A 20,466-nucleotide genomic window follows, 5' to 3' on the forward strand; every position below is an offset into this window, starting at 1 on the left:
GCTTTTCACAAGACATTAATTGATGGACTGGAGTCATGTGGATTATTGTGATGTTTTTATCAGTTGTTTGGAATCTCATTCGGCACCCATTCACTGCAGAGGATCCATTGGTGAGCAAGTGATGTAATGCTACATTTCTCCAAATCTCCAAAAAGCTTTGAAATACCTCAGCCACTGTCTAGTACAGCTAGTGTACCAAGAAGCAAAGGTATGCTTGAATTTTGCACTTGCAGAGTAAAGTGTAACATGTTTTTTTGTCCTTTGCTCATTCATTAATCATTATTTGAGTGAGTTTCTCAGCTATAGGAGGCGCTGTGCTTTGTCAGTGGTGTTGTGACATTTCTGCTGAGGTTGACACACACTTCAAAACATGCTTTGGCCTCAACTGACCACAGACGCCCAGCATGCTGACCAGATCTCTGAATTATGCATCAATCTCTGAGCACTAGATAGCAAGCAATGATACCGGGAACAGTGGAAGCTGTTTCTGGTTTATAAACACATTTTGACTATTTTTGATCCATGTTGCGTCATTGTGACCTGCATTAAGATAAATTCAGATTTTTTGCAGTTTGGTTTTTGCCGTTTTGCCGAGACTGTGATGGTTTTGTGGCCCCTGCTTTTTTCAGCAGATTCTGGCACGTTACTTTGTTTAATCAGATAATTGTGTAAATGTAATGCCATCATTTCATCAAAGAGAAAAGGTGAACTGATGACATTTTCCCAAATGTCAGGGTTATCTTATGTCTTTGATTACATCACATTTAAACGAGGACACACGTTCACCGTCTTCTGGTGCTATAATTGTAACATGAAATCAGGTATTCATAGAAATTGCTTATTATACTAATGTGACTGTCAGGAAAGACAGCGGATGGTCCGTTAGGGTGATCAGGTGTGGGCTTTGTGTGGCTACTTATAAACAAACCACAATAATCATTTTGAATTAGATTATATATTTTATGAAGAAAATATAGTGCTTGTTTGTGCAAAATCCACCGCTATGGTATAGGGTGTTGTGGACGGTTGTCAGGGTGTTGCTATTCTGAGTAACATGTTGCTATGTGTGGTTGCTAGTGTATCTCTGTGGTCACTATGTATTCTCTATGAAATTCTGATTCATACACAGCAAAAAATAAATAAATACATACATACAAATAAAATAAAATAAAAAAATAATTGTCCAGTAAAATATTTTCAATGTCAAGATAAGTTTACTTGTGAAGCATTTTTTATTTGTCTTCACTTAAATTATATATGCTGACCAGATCTCTGAATTATGTATCAATCTCTGAGCACATGTTGCGTCATTGTGACCTGCATTAAGATAAATTCTGATTTTTTGCAGTTTGGTTTTTGCCGTTTTGCCGAGACTGTGATGGTTTTGTGGCCCCTGCTTTTTTCAGCAGATTCTGGCACGTTACTTTGTTTAATCAGATAATTGTGTAAATGTAATGCCATCATTTCATCAAAGAGAAAAGGTGAACTGATGACATTTTCCCAAATGTCAGGGTTATCTTATGTCTTTGATTACATCACATTTAAACGAGGACACACGTTCACCGTCTTCTGGTGCTATAATTGTAACATGAAATCAGGTATTCATAGAAATTGCTTATTATACTAATGTGACTGTCAGGAAAGACAGCGGATGGTCCGTTAGGGTGATCAGGTGTGGGCTTTGTGTGGCTACTTATAAACAAACCACAATAATCATTTTGAATTAGATTATATATTTTATGAAGAAAATATAGTGCTTGTTTGTGCAAAATCCACCGCTATGGTATAGGGTGTTGTGGACGGTTGTCAGGGTGTTGCTATTCTGAGTAACATGTTGCTATGTGTGGTTGCTAGTGTATCTCTGTGGTCACTATGTATTCTCTATGAAATTCTGATTCATACACAGCAAAAAATAAATAAATACATACATACAAATAAAATAAAATAAAAAAATAATTGTCCAGTAAAATATTTTCAATGTCAAGATAAGTTTACTTGTGAAGCATTTTTTATTTGTCTTCACTTAAATTATATTGAGAAAATATTTTGTTCTGAGAAATATATACAGTTAATTTTCTATTAAAGATATCTAAATATCCTCCAAACAATGTCAATTATTATTCAGAGAATATATGTTTAATTAATTAAAACATTTTTTTTTTTTTACCCAAAATATTTTCAAGGTTTATGCTTAAAAAATTACTGGGCAATTAATTATCTCAAACAAACTGTAATACAATTTTGTTTCTCAAGTCAACTTAGGTTTAGGTTAATTGTAATTAACACAGTATGATAACTTGTAATAGCTTGTGCAATTTTGCTTCTCAAGGAAATGTATCTATATTTAGGTTTTTAGGCTTTTTATTTTGATATTTTTACCAGACAATGACAAGCAAAATTGATTAAGAATGTAAACGTTTGAGCAATACTAATAGTAATGCATCACTTGCCTGAGCAAATTCCATTAATTATGGAAATACGAATATATAGATATGGAAGAGGAATATTTACAGCAAACCCAGTGAAGCTCGGCCGTTCTCTCTGGTGTTCTGTGTGAGCATTACCCATTAGTCATTAACACAGTATGCTAATGATGGGTGTGCGTGTTTGACGTCTCAACCATGCCCTCAAGCTCCTGCTTTTCATCTACATTTTTGACTCTTTCTCCGTGACTTCTAATTCTTCTCACATCTGATTCCACATTTTCGGTTTTGTCCGTGAAATACAGATCGGTGAAACCTTCTGCAGCCCTTCTGTGTCAATAACTTATGTTCTTCTGATACAAATGAACAGCTCTTGTATATTTCCTCAGCTTCAATTACCATTCCCAGCATTCTCTGTCTGCGCAAGTGTGTGTACGCTTGAGGGAGTTAGACAGGATGTTCATTATCATACCATAGGTCAGGTCTGTGTGTATTTCCCTAATTGCCTCTCCTTGTACGTGATTTTTTTTTTCTCCTATTGCCTTTCTTCTTCTTCTTGTTTGATGATGCCAAATTCCAGGCCTCGGTGTCCTGTCTGATTTCTCCGTACATCCGTCTGTGCTCGGAATTATTAATTGGAATAGCAGGTGTGACGTGCAGCGTTTTAGTAAGCGCCTCGGACTGACCAAAGATGAGAAGCTTTCTCCTTCCCCCCTCCATCCGCCAAACACAGACCCTCCAGTGACCTGACAATGGTTTCTGCAAGACAACACACAACATCAACGGGGCTTGTTGTTTCCCAATAAGAAAACGAGGGTCGTGATGGAGTTTGACGCCATCTGTCAATCTTTCTCCCCCTCCCCTTCTTCTTTTTCATTTCTTTTTTCCATCAGAGTCTCATAAAAGCAAATTATTTTTTCCCGTGTTTGTAAACAGCACCGAGGTGACAGGGTTCTACCTGTGGAGAGGCTGCAGTCGTTGAGAGTAGCTCATCCATTTCTAATGCAATTAGAGGTGTCAGTATCTCCTCCTGAGAAGTGCTTCCTGCATGGCCACTGAATATGGTTCCTCCTTCCGTTTAAATCCCCTGGATTAGATTTGAGTGTCAGCTGGCAGACCTGCTAAGTGTCCCCTGACTAAGTAGACTGGAATGTGTGTCAGTATATTACATGGCTTTTCAAATGTTTTTTTATTGGCTTGTGCACAGAATGGTGTTGCAGAAGATAAACTGGCTGTGCGGATGTACATAAATTCATTTTAGAGGAAATTTTTTATTGCACCGTCACTATCTCAGATGTTTCTCTACAAAAATTTAGAAACACTTTGCAATAATATTCAGTTTGTTATTTAATGAATTTGGTATCATGAACTAACAATGAACAACATTTTTAATACTTTTATTACTCTACGGATTCCTTTTTTTTCCAGCAATGCCATAGAAGAACCATTTTTGGTTCCCCAAAAGAACCTTTTAATGAACAGTTCTTAAAAAAGAGCCATATTTTCCTAGTGTGAAGAACATTTTTAAAACTAAAGGTTCTTTATTGGCATGGTTGGTTCAGTGAAGAACCTTTAACATCCATGAAACCTTTTTCAGGTTCGTTATAGTGGAAAGGGGTTCTTTAGATTAGAAATACAATGTCTTTTTAAGTACTGTTCACTGAAAGGTTCTATGAGGAACCAAAAATGTTTCTTCCACTGAAACATTAAAGTGTGACAAACATGCAAAAAAATAAGAAATCAGGAAGGGGGCCAACACTTTTTCACACCACTGTGTATATATATATATATATATATTATAAAATAAAATTGTCAAGAAAAAATGAAAGCAGAAGCAAATTAAGAGAATTTAACAATTGACCATTTTTGTCATTTAGTAAGAGTATAGTGCAATAAAATGAATGTGAATAGATTAATCTAAAATATGTGGGTGTAAAAAGTTTAATACTTAACGTTCTGTGTTTGTTGAAATCGTAAACCCTAACTAGGAGCAATTGCAATAGATATCTTGTACGAATTTAATGAGAAATTTTTGAGATTGTATTAAAATCTCTTGATTTTGATTGCAAATGTTGATATTTTAGCAACCCTGACCACAGTTTAAAACATGGTTGAGATTTTTAGAAGATCTAAATGAGATATGTATGAGATTACTTGGGTCTTTTACTCACAATAAAAGTCTGAGACAAAAGTCTGTTAACAAAAGTCTTAGAAGCATATGCTTTCCATTTCATTCATTACTGTCTATAGGAAACAGTTATGATGTTAAAAAGATCCCATTTGTGGATTTTTCTTTCTATGAGTTTTTTTTATTTATTTTTTTTGTGGAAACCAACCTCACTACCATACATAATATCCCTTATTTTATGTTATATAGGATGAATGTGCATCTAATGATTTTTTATTTTTTATTATTTGCTACTGTTACGCATGTTCTGTAATATACATGGAAATGCCATTAACTTTACATGCTTCTTCAGAGAAGATGGACTGAGACGGTGTTCCTTTAACGCGAGTCCTCCGTATCATTAATAAGGGTCATTTAGCGTGTGGGAGAGAGCGCTGGCCCGCGCTCTTTGTCTTTAGTGACACCAGCGCCAAATGAGGAGAGACAATGTCTCCCACTGATCAATGAGGGGAAAAAAAGGCTGCCAGTGAAATGAAGTTAAATCTAATGTGATAAATGGCCCCGTCTGTCAGCGGGATCAGATCAGAGGTTTTAATTTTATTCAAGACATTGCGGCTCAGGTAAATAAATAAAGGGTGTAATGTAAGGAGGCGCAGCGCTCCCTAGAGAAACTCAGCCTGAAATTTTAGAGGGTGAGATGCCATTTAACGAACCCGCTGTAGACCATCCACCCGAGATCTGAGATCTTCACATTTTTTTTATTTTATTGTATTTTATATTATTTTTTTATTTTATTTTATTTTATTTTAATACAGTTCAAAAGTGGTTGCAGTGGATAACAATACATTTCTGTGATTGTTTTTGCTTGCATCTGTGCAGGAAATGCCATCCGGCCAATCGCATTGTGAGCAGTATCCGCCATAGAGAAAGCTCTTTCTGGTTTTCCCATTCTGGCCACCGGGGGCATCGATTCTGCAGAATCCGGATTGCAGTTCCTTCATGCAGGAGCCGCAGTGTTACAGGTACGAGGTCGAGTCTCAGTCCAAGACATTGTGCAATATCAGATCAGCATGTTTAATATTAGCACTTCATTCAAATTAAACTGAAAATGAACAAAATGCTGGGTGTAGGGCTGAAGATATTGATATAATATTGATATAAAAAGGCCATGTGAACTTTTTCATGAAAGCATTCCATGTACTTTTACAAATATGAGGTGAAATATGATCTAATGATGATTCTATATTATTAAGACCACCATAGAAGGCTGTACATGGGGAAAAAAGTCAACAATGTTAATTAAGTTTGATGAAATATAAAAAATGTGTATTAAAGCAGTAAAGATGCATTTTGCATGTTTGATTTTTATTTTGAATTGTTTACTTTTATATGCAAGATTTTCCTCACTCTCTCAAATAGTATATTGCTTTACAATAGCCTTCATTCATATTAAAGAACATTATTACTTTATAAAATACAGCTCATTAGAACCACAGCGCTGCTCAAACTCATCATCAGAACCTGGAAGAGGTTGCTTGTTGTGTGACGTCACCATAATTAATAATCAATGCAACTCAAGTCAGAGTATGGTTGTAGTTTATGACACAATTTGTCATGGTGTGCATTGTGTTTGTGCATTGATACGCAATTACTTTTAATTGGTATTGTCAGTCCTGCATTCGTCTCAGCTGTATACAAAGTTTTAATTAGAAAACTTTGTCCTAAATGAGATACAGTATAGTTAAGCATAATATTTAGATTGCAGATCGAAAAGTGTTTCTAAGCTCTCCACATCGTGGCTTGCTTGTGTCTAGGGAGTAATCAAATAGTGAATCTGTATGCAAATTGATTCTCTATCTTTGAATAAATGCATTTACTATTTTTAAGGGTTGATTTAATGTTTCGGTAATGTCTTTCCCTCTCCTACCTGTTCACCGGGAACACTTGGGATCTGAAGAGCTTTTTTGCATTCAGACATTTGTCCTTCGAGTTAATATGAAAATTTAATTACAGAATAACTTGGGCTCCTGATAGAATCATAATGCTTTCAATTACAGATCCGCCGCCTTTAAAAAGCCATAATTTGTATTTCATCTTACACAATATAATCACTATTTGTGATGCTTTTCCTGCTTTAGAGATGTTCCTGCGAGCGATGAAAGGAAATGTGTTTTTGTGTTAATATTTTGGGTTTAGCGGAGGATTAGAGCTGTGAATCGTGGGGTTTGGATCTGAAAGATGAGTTTGCGGAGAACACACGCGTCCTTTCAAACACATCAAAGCATCTGACTGCTGAGAGACCGCGTGCAACACGCGTCCATCTGATTGCTGCTTCCTCTCCAGATCCTTTGCCATGTTTTATCCTCCAGGATAAAACCTGCTCAACCGGGCCTGGCTTGGCTTCGGACCTTTTGGAAAAGCAGAAAGTGAATGCGCTGTAATTCAAACTGTTGCAATCAGCGAGACTTGTAGTCAGAACTGAAGGGACATGGAAGAAGTGAATGAGAGAATCAGGCTCTTCAAAAGACACGAAGCGTCTCGGTGTAAACACAAACGCTGTAGGCACTCGCGCTATTGTTTCTAAGCAGACGCATCGATTCGGCGCCGCATCAAAAGTATTCTCCCAAGAACAAATAATGTAATGAAGTCCATTCATATCCTGTATTGATTTCTCCGGATCGAATAGTGTTAAACCTGTGGAGTTTTGACTTTTCTTGGTTATTGAAGACAGGATATAGGATATGTCGGTACCGGAGCCTGATTTATCCCATTAACTAAGAGAACTGCGAAACCGTTATCGTGTAGAGCTTGGGTGATATCTGCAGTCTTTCGGCTTTAAATTTCTCTAAAAGTCAAGCGAATGTGTGCAGAAAAGACAAATCATTCCATTCAAATGATGCACCGGATCCTGGAGAACAGTAGATTCTTTATTAAAATCATAACTCAGAGTTCAGCGCTGTGGTTCTTCCACATTCTACACGGGTCGTGGATGTCGCAGTAACGTCAGATGACGGCAGTGTCTGCGGCTCAGATTCGCATTGAGAAAATTGAGATTAGCATTGGGAGTTTGAGATGTTTATTTTAGGAGATCAGTTCATCAGGATGGTTCATTCTTAAAAGTACTTATTTAATCAACCTGGTTTTATAATTGAGTGATCCAAAAATGTTTTGCAGATGAGCTGAATCATTTAAGAGAATTGCTTTAAATGAATGATTCATTTGCAAATTGTACATCACTAAGATTTAAGACATATTTGGATTACAAAAATTGATCTATAACAGGGTTATTATAGTTAACTAAAACTAAAACTGAAATTAAAACCAATTTAAAAAATGTTACTTGTTATTTTATTTTTTCGTTTTGAAGGCGATATTTCTCATTTTAGTTTAACTAACTAAAATTAAATAATGTATTAATACATTTTTTAATACAAAAATGTATTAAAAAATACATTTTTGTTACTTGAAATAAAATAAAAGTTAACTGAAATTAAATATTTAAAAAAACGATTTGAAACATTTTCTACATTGTTGGTTTTCTGTAAGTATTCTCAAAATGAGAAAAAAAAAAAGACCTGACAAAACGGTTAATTTTTTTTGGAATGTTTCATTTAGTTTTAAAATAACATTTAAAAGTTTTTGTGTTTATAGTATGCATGTTTATATTTAGTGATATTGGACCCAACATTGTAAAAAAAAATAATAATTCTCAGACTCTCGTGTTATTCCAAACATGTATAACTTTCTTTGTTTTGCAGAACAAAAAATATTTTATTTTCAAGAATGTTAAGGTCCAAATAACATTGAAGCTAAAAAACCAATGAGATATTTAAAAAAATAAATTAGCAAGGATGTGTTAAATTGATAAGAAGTGATGGCAAAGATTTATATTGTTAGAAAAGATCTATATTTTTAATAAATGCTGTTCTTTTTAATTTTTTATTCATCGAATCCTGAAAAAAATATCGCAGTTTCCAAAAAAATATTTGGCAGCACACCTGTTGTTCTAATAATAAATCAGCATATTAGAATGATTTCTGAAGGATCATGTGACACTTTATACTGGAGGAATGGCTGATGGAAATTCAGCTTTGCATCACAGAAATAAATTATATTTTAAAGTATATTAAAATAGAAACCATTATTTTATATTATAATAACATTTAGCAAGATTACTGTTTTTTTCTGCATTTTTTATCAAATAAATGCAGCCTTGATGAGCATAAGAGACTTCTTTAAAAAACATTACAAGTCTTACTGATCCCAACATTTTGAGCGGTAGTGTATATATATTGTCTATGAGTGTGTTCAACAGAAGAAAGTCATATAGTATGGAACAACAAGAGGGTGAGTAAATATGACAACATTTCTTTAAAAGCAAGCTTGCTCCTGTCTTGATTCACATATATAGAATCATTTGACAAACCAGGTGAGCTGATAACCTACATCGCTGAAATGTTACCGGGTTTCTGCGAGCCCATGTACTTTATTCTACCGCAGCTAATGTCATCTGCTTGTCGATCGATACTCTTTAGTTGATTCATTACCGAATGCATTGCTTTGCAATCACCCTGTAGGGGATCCGGGGCTCCTCATTGTGCCGTATTGACTTTCATGTGTGTTAGTGTAAAAGTAACCCACCTGTGTTTAGCGCCTGATATTATTCCAGAAAAGATCTTGGAATGCTGCTTGCTTAAGAAAAACCGTAACACAGTCAAATGACTTTCATTTACTGAAGCGATGTTGTCAAACTTTCACACTCACGGTGTTGTTGTAAAGTATAATGTCTGCTGCTTTAATAAGATTGGGCTGTTATGATAGATTTTCGCCTGTCATAATGAGACAGTAAAATAGCTGCATTTAGTGGCAGCTGTAGGAGATCAGGACAGTGTTTTCATAGGGAGGTCTTTGGGGGCAATGGAGCAATATTTCACTAATGGCAGAGCTGGTTCAATCTTAATGATCCACACTGTAATTTGGGTCCTTCCCGGTGCATGTAAACAGTTGCGAGCTGCAATAAAGAGACCGTCATCAAGTAGTAAAAATGACTTGTGGCCCAGAAAGCATCAGGATTTTGTAATTTCGTTTCAAACTGCTAAATGTTTCCGTAGAGAGGTGAAAAACAAAAGATTTGTCGACAACACAAAGCAAGCTTTTAACAAGCAATGTGGTTAGAATCCACCCCAGAAAGCACACAACGCTTTTATACTGATTGCAGTTAGGTTACTTTACAGTAACATTCTAAATTAGTGGATATTTTTCAAAAATTGCAACCAGAACCTGATCTGCAGTTTACATATCTGGATCATATTTGGTCAACTTAGATCTTACGTCTTATTTTTATACAACCAAAATCACTATAATGGCATAAACCTCTGATCAAACTACTGCGTTTTTGGACATTTAAATTAAACACTTAAAAAACTAATGTCTGTTTATATGGCCCAAAAAGCATCAAGATTTTGTCATTTTGTTTCGAACTGCTAAATGTTTCCATAGAGAGCGGTGATTTTTTTTTTTTTATTGTTCAACAACACAAAGTGCACTTTTAACTAGCAGCACTTTTAACAACTCAGCCCCATAAAGCACATAACATTTTTACAGTGTTGCTTTTTGGTTGCAGTTAGACTATGTTACAGTACAATGTTCTCTGTGAATTTTAAACATATTTAACCAGAGCATGATATGCAGTTTATGTATTTAGATCATTTTAGGTCAAGTTTTAGATCATTTTAGTTGCAAATATGTCTTGTTTTTACACAACCAAAATAAAATGTTATGGAAACATTGAGAAAATGCTTACCTTGTTGGTTTTCTTTAAGTAGCCTCATAACATAGGGGAAGTTGTGGCCTAATGGTTAGAGAGTTGGACTCGTAACCCAAAGGTTGCGGGTTCGAGTCTCGTACCGGCAGGGATTGTAGGTGGGGGGAGTGAATGTACAGCGCTCTCTCCCACCTTCAATACCACGACTGAGGCGCCCTTGAGCAAGGCACCGAACCCCCAACTGCTCCCCGGGAAGAATCACTGCTTATATCCATAAACAAAAGGGTAAAGGTTACACCACTAGACAAAATATCAGTTGCTCGTATTTTCCCGGTGTGTTGGTCAATCTGTGCGAATCAAAAAGGACAAGAGCTTCATGCATAGTCATTGTAACATTTGGATGCCAAACTGAATCTCTTTAAGGGGGAGATGGCGCACGGCTAAATGCCAAGATTTTATTGCGGGAAATAAAAAAGCAGATAGAAAAAGAGGAGCGAGAGAGAGAGCAAGATGAGGGTAGAGGGAGATGGAAAGAGCAGAAGTGCTGAATCTAAAAGCGGCTGAGATCTCACGAGTCGAAATCAATGCACCACCACAGTTTTCAGAGCAGATAAAAAGGACCTGCCGTCTCAATTGCCTGGAAACTACTTAGAAATTCTCACTTCAGATTTATTTCAGGACTCAGCCACATTAGCGCTAAATACTCCAGGTCAGGATATCTTTGATGTTCTGCATCAAATGAAAAGCAATAATGGGCAGCGACTCCTGTCAACAGAGCAACAAGCCTGGGATTTTACGGCCCCATCAGACACAGGATCACGCCATTTAGTCTTGTTTGCCATTCTTTTCATCATAATGAATAATTTGTTAGCTCAAATCCCACGTTTTTCTTTAAATGTGCCTGTAAATAGAGAACAAAAATGGTCATGACACATATCTATCCATAGTTGAACAATAGACCACCTATTCTCCCTCCGTAAGACCCCTGATCCTCCTATTGATGTCCATCTGCTCTGTTAACTGCAATAATTACCAATCAATTGTTAAGCTACTCGCCAGGCATCAGTGGACTCGTGTATTTGTTGATATTAAATCAAGGTGAAATGTCATCAAACCGAATTGGAGTCGTTCGAAAAACAAACGTTCGTTCGTGGTGTGTAGATACGAACTGTGGCATAAACGGGGAGAGAAACAAGTTTTATGCAAATGATAATCCTAATGAAAACATATCTCCCAGAGATGATCTAGCCAGGGTAAATGCCTCCATTTTCTCAGCGTGAGGTATGCCACGTGGGATTTCATTTTCAAATATACAAATGACGCAGCACGGCCAATGATCTGCGGCCCCTTCCCCCTGAGAGAGTCTGCGTTGTAAGTGTGAGGAGGAGGGAGTAAGGCTGGGAATTGTTAGGAATTTAATGATTCTGGTTCTGATTCCACTTAACGATTTGGGTTCCTAATGATTTCATTTGCAGCCTCCTCCTTTCCCGTATATGTTTATTTATTAATTTATTGATTGATTTATTGTAATACATGCCTGTATTTTATATAATTGCAATGTTTTATGTATTTTTTGCAATACGAAAAGTATGCTTTTTCATTTTCATTATTCAGCATTTTTAAAACAATCAAAATATGGGACCATATATATACATATATATTATATATATATATTATATATATTATACTTAAATTATTGCTTTGAATGTTACAGTATTACTTTTTATTTACTTTTTTATTTTAAGTTATTATAATACCCATATATGCTGTATATTATATTATATATTAATTTTTCTTAATTCTCTCTCTCTCTGTATGTATATATGGTATTTATTATTGTGCATGAACTTTTGTATGGCAAAGCAGCATTACTTTTTATTTCTTTGAGTTATTGTACAACCTATTTATATAATTAAAATGCTTAATATATTTTTGCAACACAGAAAGTATATATTTTTATTTTTATTTATTTATTTATAATTTTTTTACATTTTATAAAATCATCAAAATGTCATAGCAGGGCACAAAAGGGCATTAAATTGCTTCAGACTGATAACTTATGGTTCTTTGTGCCTGATTCTTTTGCATATTCAACAAAACTGATTGCGCTTAGTTCTTGTTGCATGTGATCAGCAGCAACAATGCAGTTAAAAATAAGTGTCTATTTATTGTGTTTGTATATTATTTTGCCTTTCTCTGTCAACACATTCCATTCAGATTGCAACTCACAACTAATTTCTTTGGCTGTCATGCTGTAGTTTCAGTAGCATTGCTGGAAACTCTGTCTATAGTATTTTAGTGCACTTTTTTTATCTGCATCTATAGAGGACCACAGGCATTCAAGTTCAAGATGTTCAGAACTGTTAAAGGAATGAAAATCAATCAAAAATATTGAACTGGTTATGAATAAGAACCTTTTATCAAACCCAATCCCATATATCAGATACGAGCTCAGAGAGAGTCGAGATCCAAAGGTCTACGTGTCGAATCAGGAGTCAGCTGTGAGCATTTGCAAAGCGACTGAATGCTAATCCTGTGAAAGAAGGCAGTTCTCGGGCCGACTTGGGCTGATGTCAGATCGGCGATAGCGCCAGGAGATAAGTGTGTCTTATCTGCTTCCTGAAGACATGGTGTGACTGCCATCTGAAGTGCCGTAGACATTTGCACAAAGCCGGGCTTCAAGCGCTCGCTGCATATCACAGTCTCAGAGCTACAGAAGCGTAACAGACTCAATGGAAAGGGCTCGGGCGCGTGCTGACGTGCGCTTGATGAGTGAGCATAAGCCCTGCGTTATCGGCCTTGTCTGCGCTCTGCTGGTAATGAGAGAATGAATTAGATTTCTCTTAAGGTCAATTGTATTCAGCATTTCAGAGCATGTGCGTCGTAGTACTGCTTTGATTCAGCATGCTGACGTTTGTCTTTTGTTGCTTCTTTTGAAGGATGGCACATGTTTTAATGACCACCATTTCTCTCTCTCCCTGGATGTGCATATATTTATTTGCATGTGTTTGTTAGTGTGCATGCTGATGTAGACTAGTGGTTAATGGTGTGAGCTGGTATCTGAAAGATTGTAGGTTTGAACCCTACAAACCTTATATTTATTCAACAATATTATAGTTTACCCAGAAATCAAAATTAAGCCCTTATTTACTTATTTACTCAAATGAATCCAGACAGACAAGCACACATATGAATAAAAACAACATAAAAGTATCATAAATAAAAAATTACCATTTGTCATATCACAAACCTGATGCTGCGTGTAAATTATGTATACATATATATCTTCTTTTGGTATCAAACATATCTGCAGAAATAATGGCAGTCCCCAAACATGTTTTTAAAAACAAAATTTAAATTAAACTATTAAACTAATAAAAATTAAACTAAATTATTTATTTGTTTGTTTGTCTGTCTATCTTTGAAAATTGCTGCATGTAAATTGGTTTCATTATATGGCCAGTACATGCAACATTTCTGCTTTTGTGTTCCAAAATTAATTTATTTTATTTATAAAATGTTTTTTATTTATTTATTCATTCATTCATTTATTTACTTATTTATGTTTACAGTCTAGGGCTACCACAGAGACACGTGAATTCTCAGGACAACTGTTTCAGTGATATTTGTCGGTTGTAGGGATATTTTATATGTGGTATTAAAAAAAATGCTTACAGCAGCTTTAAGATGGTGCCATTCTATCGTGATGTTGCGTGTATGTGGAGGTGTATTGTGATTTTTATTTTAGACATTTTGCCCTTTTATTTATAGTATAGTAGTGGAGAGGGGACAGGAATGTTATGGGACATGGAATTGGGAAATGTTGCAACTCGGATTTAAACTTGCATTACCAATATGTGCACTAATCACTAGACTACAGCTCAGACGTGCACAGTTATTAAAGAAAATTGTGTTTTTCACACAGGTGTGCAGTGCAGTACAAAACCAGGACTTCACAGTGATCGAAGACTACTGTGCCGGTCTGAAAGCCCTGCTCTACCTCAGAAGCCTTGAGGAGCTCCAGGACTGGAACGGCCAGTCACCTCCAACGGCCCGCCATCAGAAAGGAAAGCCTGTGGCCACACTGGAGGAAGCCAGAGGAAGGGTGAGAGACTTCACAGCTGTTTTACAACACCCCTTTACTGATGATTACCCCTCCCCGGCTTTCCTCTCACGTTGTTTTCCTTATTACAGTCCTCCGACATGCCATTAAGGAGCTAAACGCAATTCCCATAATTCTACAGCTTTAGGAACAAGTGCTCATTAATGCAGCATTAGCATTAAACCTGTGGACTTGCATCCATCCATTTACTTGTTGTTAGTTCGTAAAAATCCACTTAATAACAGCGCTGCCCAATACACAAAGTGGCCGCTTGCACTTGTGCAATCTCAAAGGTGAAAGAACATTATAGAGCCGCGCTTAGTCTCCGGTTTTACTATTTTTTTCTGGTAAAAGGAAGCACTTGGAGCAAAGTGAGTGCTAAGGTTAAAGTACGCCATGCCGATCGAATTTTTCCAAGTTTGAATCAAGCTTTGACTTTGGGGAGAAAATAATTGGTTTATTTTATATCTTTTTCCTCACACATGCCATTTACATAGCAGCAACAAAAAAATATAGAATCACAAAATGAGATTCGACAAAGGCAGCTGTTCACGCGTTTAATGGTTTGTACTTCACGTGTACGTTCAGTCCTCGGTAATCTCCCTCATTATTTGTGCACAAGGAATATTAGGCGGCATGTAAATGAGCAAAACTTCAGTAAACTCCTTTCAAAGCGGCAAATTAAAGGCCTTTATCAGATCACAGCCTTTCTGCTAATACACCAGCCGAGGGAAATGCTTTGAAGCCCGCCTAGTGTTTTCTAACACGCTAGCTGCGACTTCTCAGCTTCTGACTGCAAGGCGGCTCAGCGCAATAGTTTAAATGCTAATGCCAAATGAGCATCGGGGAATGAAGGAATAAAACGAAAGGGAAGCAGGCAGTGATAAGTGCAAGTCATTTTCATGTCGACAGGATATTAGTGCTGGAATTGGCGCAACAATAACATTGGTGCTGGGAAAGCCAAGGGAAGATGTGGAGTGTTGTGTAGAAATATCACAACGGTCCGCGTGTCCCCGGGCGGCACTGAGCTGCATTCAGGGTTCCTGCTCAAAAGAAGGAAAAGTCACTGAGCGCACGGGTTGCGGGGATGTTCGGTTGACAGGCGGTCTTTTGTAAACTGAGAGAGGGAAAGAAAAATCAATGAACATTAGACCATGTGAGCATTGTGCTTCACGTCTGCTATTGTACAGGCAAGCTACTTCTCTGTCAGATGGATATAAACAGGAAACAGATTTGTATTTCTTCAGGAAAATAGGAGTTCTTGCAAGGTGATATGTGATAAAAAGATATCATTATGCAAATATTAAAAATACATAATTGCTGGCCGGCATAAATCCAAGTGCAGTTTTTTGATCTTCTGTCAAATAGGGTGCTTTATCGGAAATGTATTACTAATTTGCAGTACTGTTCAAAAGTTTGGGGTCAGTTAGATTTTTTTTTTATTATTAAAATGCATTAAATTGGTCAAAAATGACAGTTTAGACTTTTATAATGCTACAAAAAAATCTACAAAAAAAAGGATCATGTGACACTGAAGACTGGCGTAATGATGCTGAAAATTCAGCTTTGCATCACAGGAATAAATTACATTTAAAAATATATTTTCAAATGGAAAAAAATAATATTTCCGATTGACTCTTTTTACTGACAAATAAATGCAGCCTTGGGGAGCATAAACGACTTCTTTCAAAACGAATTTACAGTTAACGTAAATTAATTGATAGATGTGATCATTAGGTACTTGAAAAGGGTTTTTAAAACATTAAAGGCACGAAATCCAATTTTTGTAATTATGTTGACTTTGCCCATTCAACCCTTTTCAAAGCAATGTTCTTGTAAAAGATGATCAGAGATTGACTTCTGAAGGTTATTCCTCATACCATCATTCTAGTTTTAAAGGATAGGTTATAGTTTTAAACCTTTTTATTATGTATCTTTAATTACTTTTCCCTAACTTAAAGTGTTGAAATATTATGTTACAGGAAATGAAATGTTAAAATCAGTCATAATTTCAAATAATTTGGTATATTTTATCCTATGTATATTTTTTAATGGAGAGCCTATTCCTAATACTGTTGTTGTTGTGATCATCTAAACATTTATTTATTTATGGCTGTCTTTGAACATGTTTTCAAAAACACATATTTATTTATTTATTTTATTTTAGCTTAGACTTTTCCAGAAAAGTTCATATTTGGTTCATTTGTTATTTTTAGGTCCAACGTGAATTTACTGCTAGTTAACATTTAGCAGGTCCAAGGCTTTTCTCTAAAAAGTGAGAAATATCATTATTATATCCCATGTAGTTCATCTGTACTGTATTCAAGATGTGTTTGTATGCTAGCATAATTATGATTTGAAAAACATCTGGTTTAAAACACACAGGTATTAATCTTATAATAGTATGGAAACGCTGTACAAGCAGTGGCTCGGTGACACAAACACACAGGCTCCATCTGCTCTGCTTTCTCCCTAACCAGGGCATTGTGTCAGCCCCTGACAGTGTGAGGCAAGACAACCTTGCTGAAGGCTTCATTACCATTATAGTCCTGCCAGGCAACACTGAGGCGCACAGGCAGCCGGACCGCTGTTTACAAGTGTTAATACCCCCACGGTCCGGCCTAGCCGAGAGAAAGTGCGTCAGATGACCAGCAGGCACACAAACAGGCAACCGTTTCAGTGTTGCACTGCCTGAGCGCAGCGTTTTAGAGATGGCAGCGAAAAAACAACTGCGCATCCCCTGAGAGGACGACGCTCGCTGCCTCAGCGAGAAGAAAAAAACAAACTTGTCTTTCACTGAACGCTCCCTTAGGCTCCGCTTTATCAACCACAGTGACTTCTGAGCTCTCGTCTTCTTTCCTTCACGTTGTGGAGTGATCAAACTACTTTTTTTTATTCTTTGTGGCTAACAAATTTTCTCATAGCCCTCGCTATCCTCCATCACCCTTTCTTATCGCTTCTGTCTTCAGTTTGCCGTTTTTCTTCGTTTGCTCTCTCTCTGTCTCTCAAGCTGTATATAAAGAGTGTCTGGGCTGGTGCTCGCGGTTCTCTGGCTCATCCAGCTTGCCACAAGTGAGCTGTCAGTCAGCGGAGGGGTTGTCTGAGAGCGGGCTGACAGGTAATATCAGTCTGGAGCCCTTCCCTGCCTGACACAACTCACTGGAAATATAACATTGTCCAATCACAGGCTCTGCATTTCAATTCCCTGCCCATGCTGTCTTATTTTATAGTCCAAAATTAATTAAAAATAAATTTAAATACAATAGAGGTACTTCTAATGACATTCAAGAAGACAAGTAGTGTGTTGAAATACCTCATACTACTTTTTATTATTATTCTCACACTTTTTCACATCTAACCACTTAAGATACAGACTCATTTTAAGTTTGGCCTTGAGTTTCTTTTTGCTTCTTTAAAAAAATAAAATAAAATTGTTCTGACTGGATGAAACATCTTTAAAGTCTTAATCTATATTAATGCAACTAGTTTGTACATTTAAAATAAGATAAATTACTTGGTGAAGAGTTATTTAAAAATTATTTTTTTTATTATTAGAATTATTTTTTTAATTTTGTTTTTAATTTTTAATTTTGTAATTATTATTTATAATTTATTATTAATAAATTAGTATTATTAAAAATAAATGTAACTATTTTTAACATTAACATTGGTGTATTTTATTATATTTATTATATATATTTATAGCTTTTACTATATTGTGTCCGCACATATTAATGCACCATGTTTCTAAGTTTAAGATAATAAGATAAGTGATATTACTTGACAAAAGTTGTTTACAGTTATTTATAATTTTTTACTGTTAATAAATTATTATTATTAAAAATAAATGTTTTTTGTTTAACATGGGCATCTATTATATTTATTATACATATTTATAGCTTTTACTATATTGTGGCCGCACATATTAATGCACCATGTTTCTAAATTTAAGATAATAAGCTAAGTGATATTATTTGACAAAAGTTATTTAAAATTATTTATACTTTTAATACATTTCATAATTGTTATTATTCAATAAATTTACTGTCAAATTTACACTTCAGTATGCTATGCCACAATGTTTTGTTTCAGTAAATTGAATAAATATGTAAAGTAAATATGTCAATGGAGGAAGCACTATGAGGTCTGTAGGCTACTTTATGTATGTATGTATGTATGTATTTATTTATTTATTTATTTATTTATTTCACTTCCTTGTATCCCAAGCATTTTCCCCTCAAAACCATCCCATCTTGTAATCTAGCCGCTTGATTGGAATCATGTTTATTTTAGGTGACATATGGGGTCATTTGTGCATAGGGCTGTGAACGGGCCAGTGGAGAAAGGTTTAGAGCACTGCTTTAGTGCACATTAAATATGAAGGGACTCAGCCGGCCGCTGTCCTGTTCGCCTGGCCAGAGTGAAGATGTACTGTTATTGCCGAGAGATTGTTCGACTGCTCAGTGGGGTCTTTCATTAGCCCTCTCTCATATCTGACCCACGAGAAGCTGGCCAATCACAAAGCATAACACACTGCTAGCGTTGTTCAGGGAGGTTTCAGTGCCGCAAAAGTGTGATGGGCTAAAAGCAAGGGTTTGATGCTAAATTACCGTTGAATAAATGTACGGCCATTACATATAGATAAATTTTATATCTGCATAAAATCCAGATATAGTACATAGTTTTAAGTGTATTTAGTAGTTGCTCTGAGGTATGATTCATAATTATGTGTGTGTGTGTGTTTTATATAATATAGAAATATATAACTCAAACTACACAAATTAAGATATTGTTGATGAATTCTGAGAGCTCTCTGACCCTCCCATAGACAGCAAGGATACTACCACGGTCAAGGTCCAGAAACATAGCAAGGACATCTGTAAAATAATCCATGTGACATCAGCTGTTCAACCGTAATTTTACGAAGCTGCGAGAATACTTTTTGTGCATAAAGAAAACAAAAATAACGACTTTATTCAACAATTTGTCTCCTCCCTATAGCGCCATTTTGGAGAGTATCCACTGAACGTAAACAACGTATACTGTTCTGTGTCAGTTGCGCCACTCAGATACGTTGATTTCGTTCAGATCAAAGCGTAAACAACGTAGAGAACGTACCCGTGTGGCGCAACTGACACAGAACAGTAAACGTTGTTTACGTTCAGTAGATAATCTCCAAAATGGCACTAGGGTGATGCGGAGGAGACAAATTGTTGAATAAATTCGTTATTTTTGTTTTCTTTACGCACAAAAAGTATTCTTGTAGCTTCGTAAAATTACGGTTGAACCGCTGATGTCACATGGATTCTTTTAACGATGTCCTTGCTACATTTCTGGACTTTGACCGTGGTAGTATCTTTGCTGTCCATGGGAGGGTCAGAGAGCTCGCAGATTCCATCAAAAAATGTTAATTTCTGTTCCGAAGATGAACGGAGGTCTTACGGGTTTGGAACAACATGAGGGTGAGTAATTAATGGCAGAATTTTCATTTTTGGGTGAACTATCCCTTTAATCAAATATATTTTATTTGTAGTTATATTAGTTGTATTAGTTTTTCATATTAGTTTTTTATAAAACAGGTTTCCAGAAGACATAATCATCTGCCATTGGTCGGTCAAACAGATTTCCCCGCCCTAAACTCACGCCATTGGTTAAGCCAGTGTTGCTGTTGTCGGGTCATTTAGGATGCTGGAAGTCATGTTTTAAAAAATGTCTCAGTGTTTACACTTTTTAGGGAAATAAAAAAATCTTTCTTAAGTAAGTCTTTCTTATAGTTGTCTTTGCATATGTAGCTGGGATTAGAGAAAAAAATTTTAGGGAAAAACTAGTATTTTATTTAAATTTATATACTATTACAGTTGTTGTTTTTTTTTTGTTGTTGACTTAGCTTTTTTATGCTTTCAGTTTTAGTAATAGTGCTGGTGTCATTTGTATAATTGAAAATATATACAGTATATATATACTGTGTATACAGTCGCCCAAATGTTCACGCAAAGAAAGAAGGCATAACTTTTATTCTCGCTGTAGTATTGTTGCCGCCGCCGCCATG

At 35.9% G+C, this 20,466-nt stretch overlaps 1 pseudogene; it reads left to right on the forward strand.

Annotated features, from left to right (window-relative positions):
* Positions 1-20,466, forward strand: part of LOC107657739 (dihydropyrimidine dehydrogenase [NADP(+)]-like) — a 197,262-nt pseudogene that overhangs the window by 169,563 nt on the left and 7,233 nt on the right.

The sequence above is a fragment of the Sinocyclocheilus anshuiensis genome, unplaced genomic scaffold (assembly GCF_001515605.1).
Source record: "Sinocyclocheilus anshuiensis isolate Anshui unplaced genomic scaffold, SAMN03320099.WGS_v1.1 scaffold119, whole genome shotgun sequence".
In the NCBI taxonomy this organism is placed as follows: Eukaryota; Metazoa; Chordata; class Actinopteri; order Cypriniformes; family Cyprinidae; genus Sinocyclocheilus; species Sinocyclocheilus anshuiensis.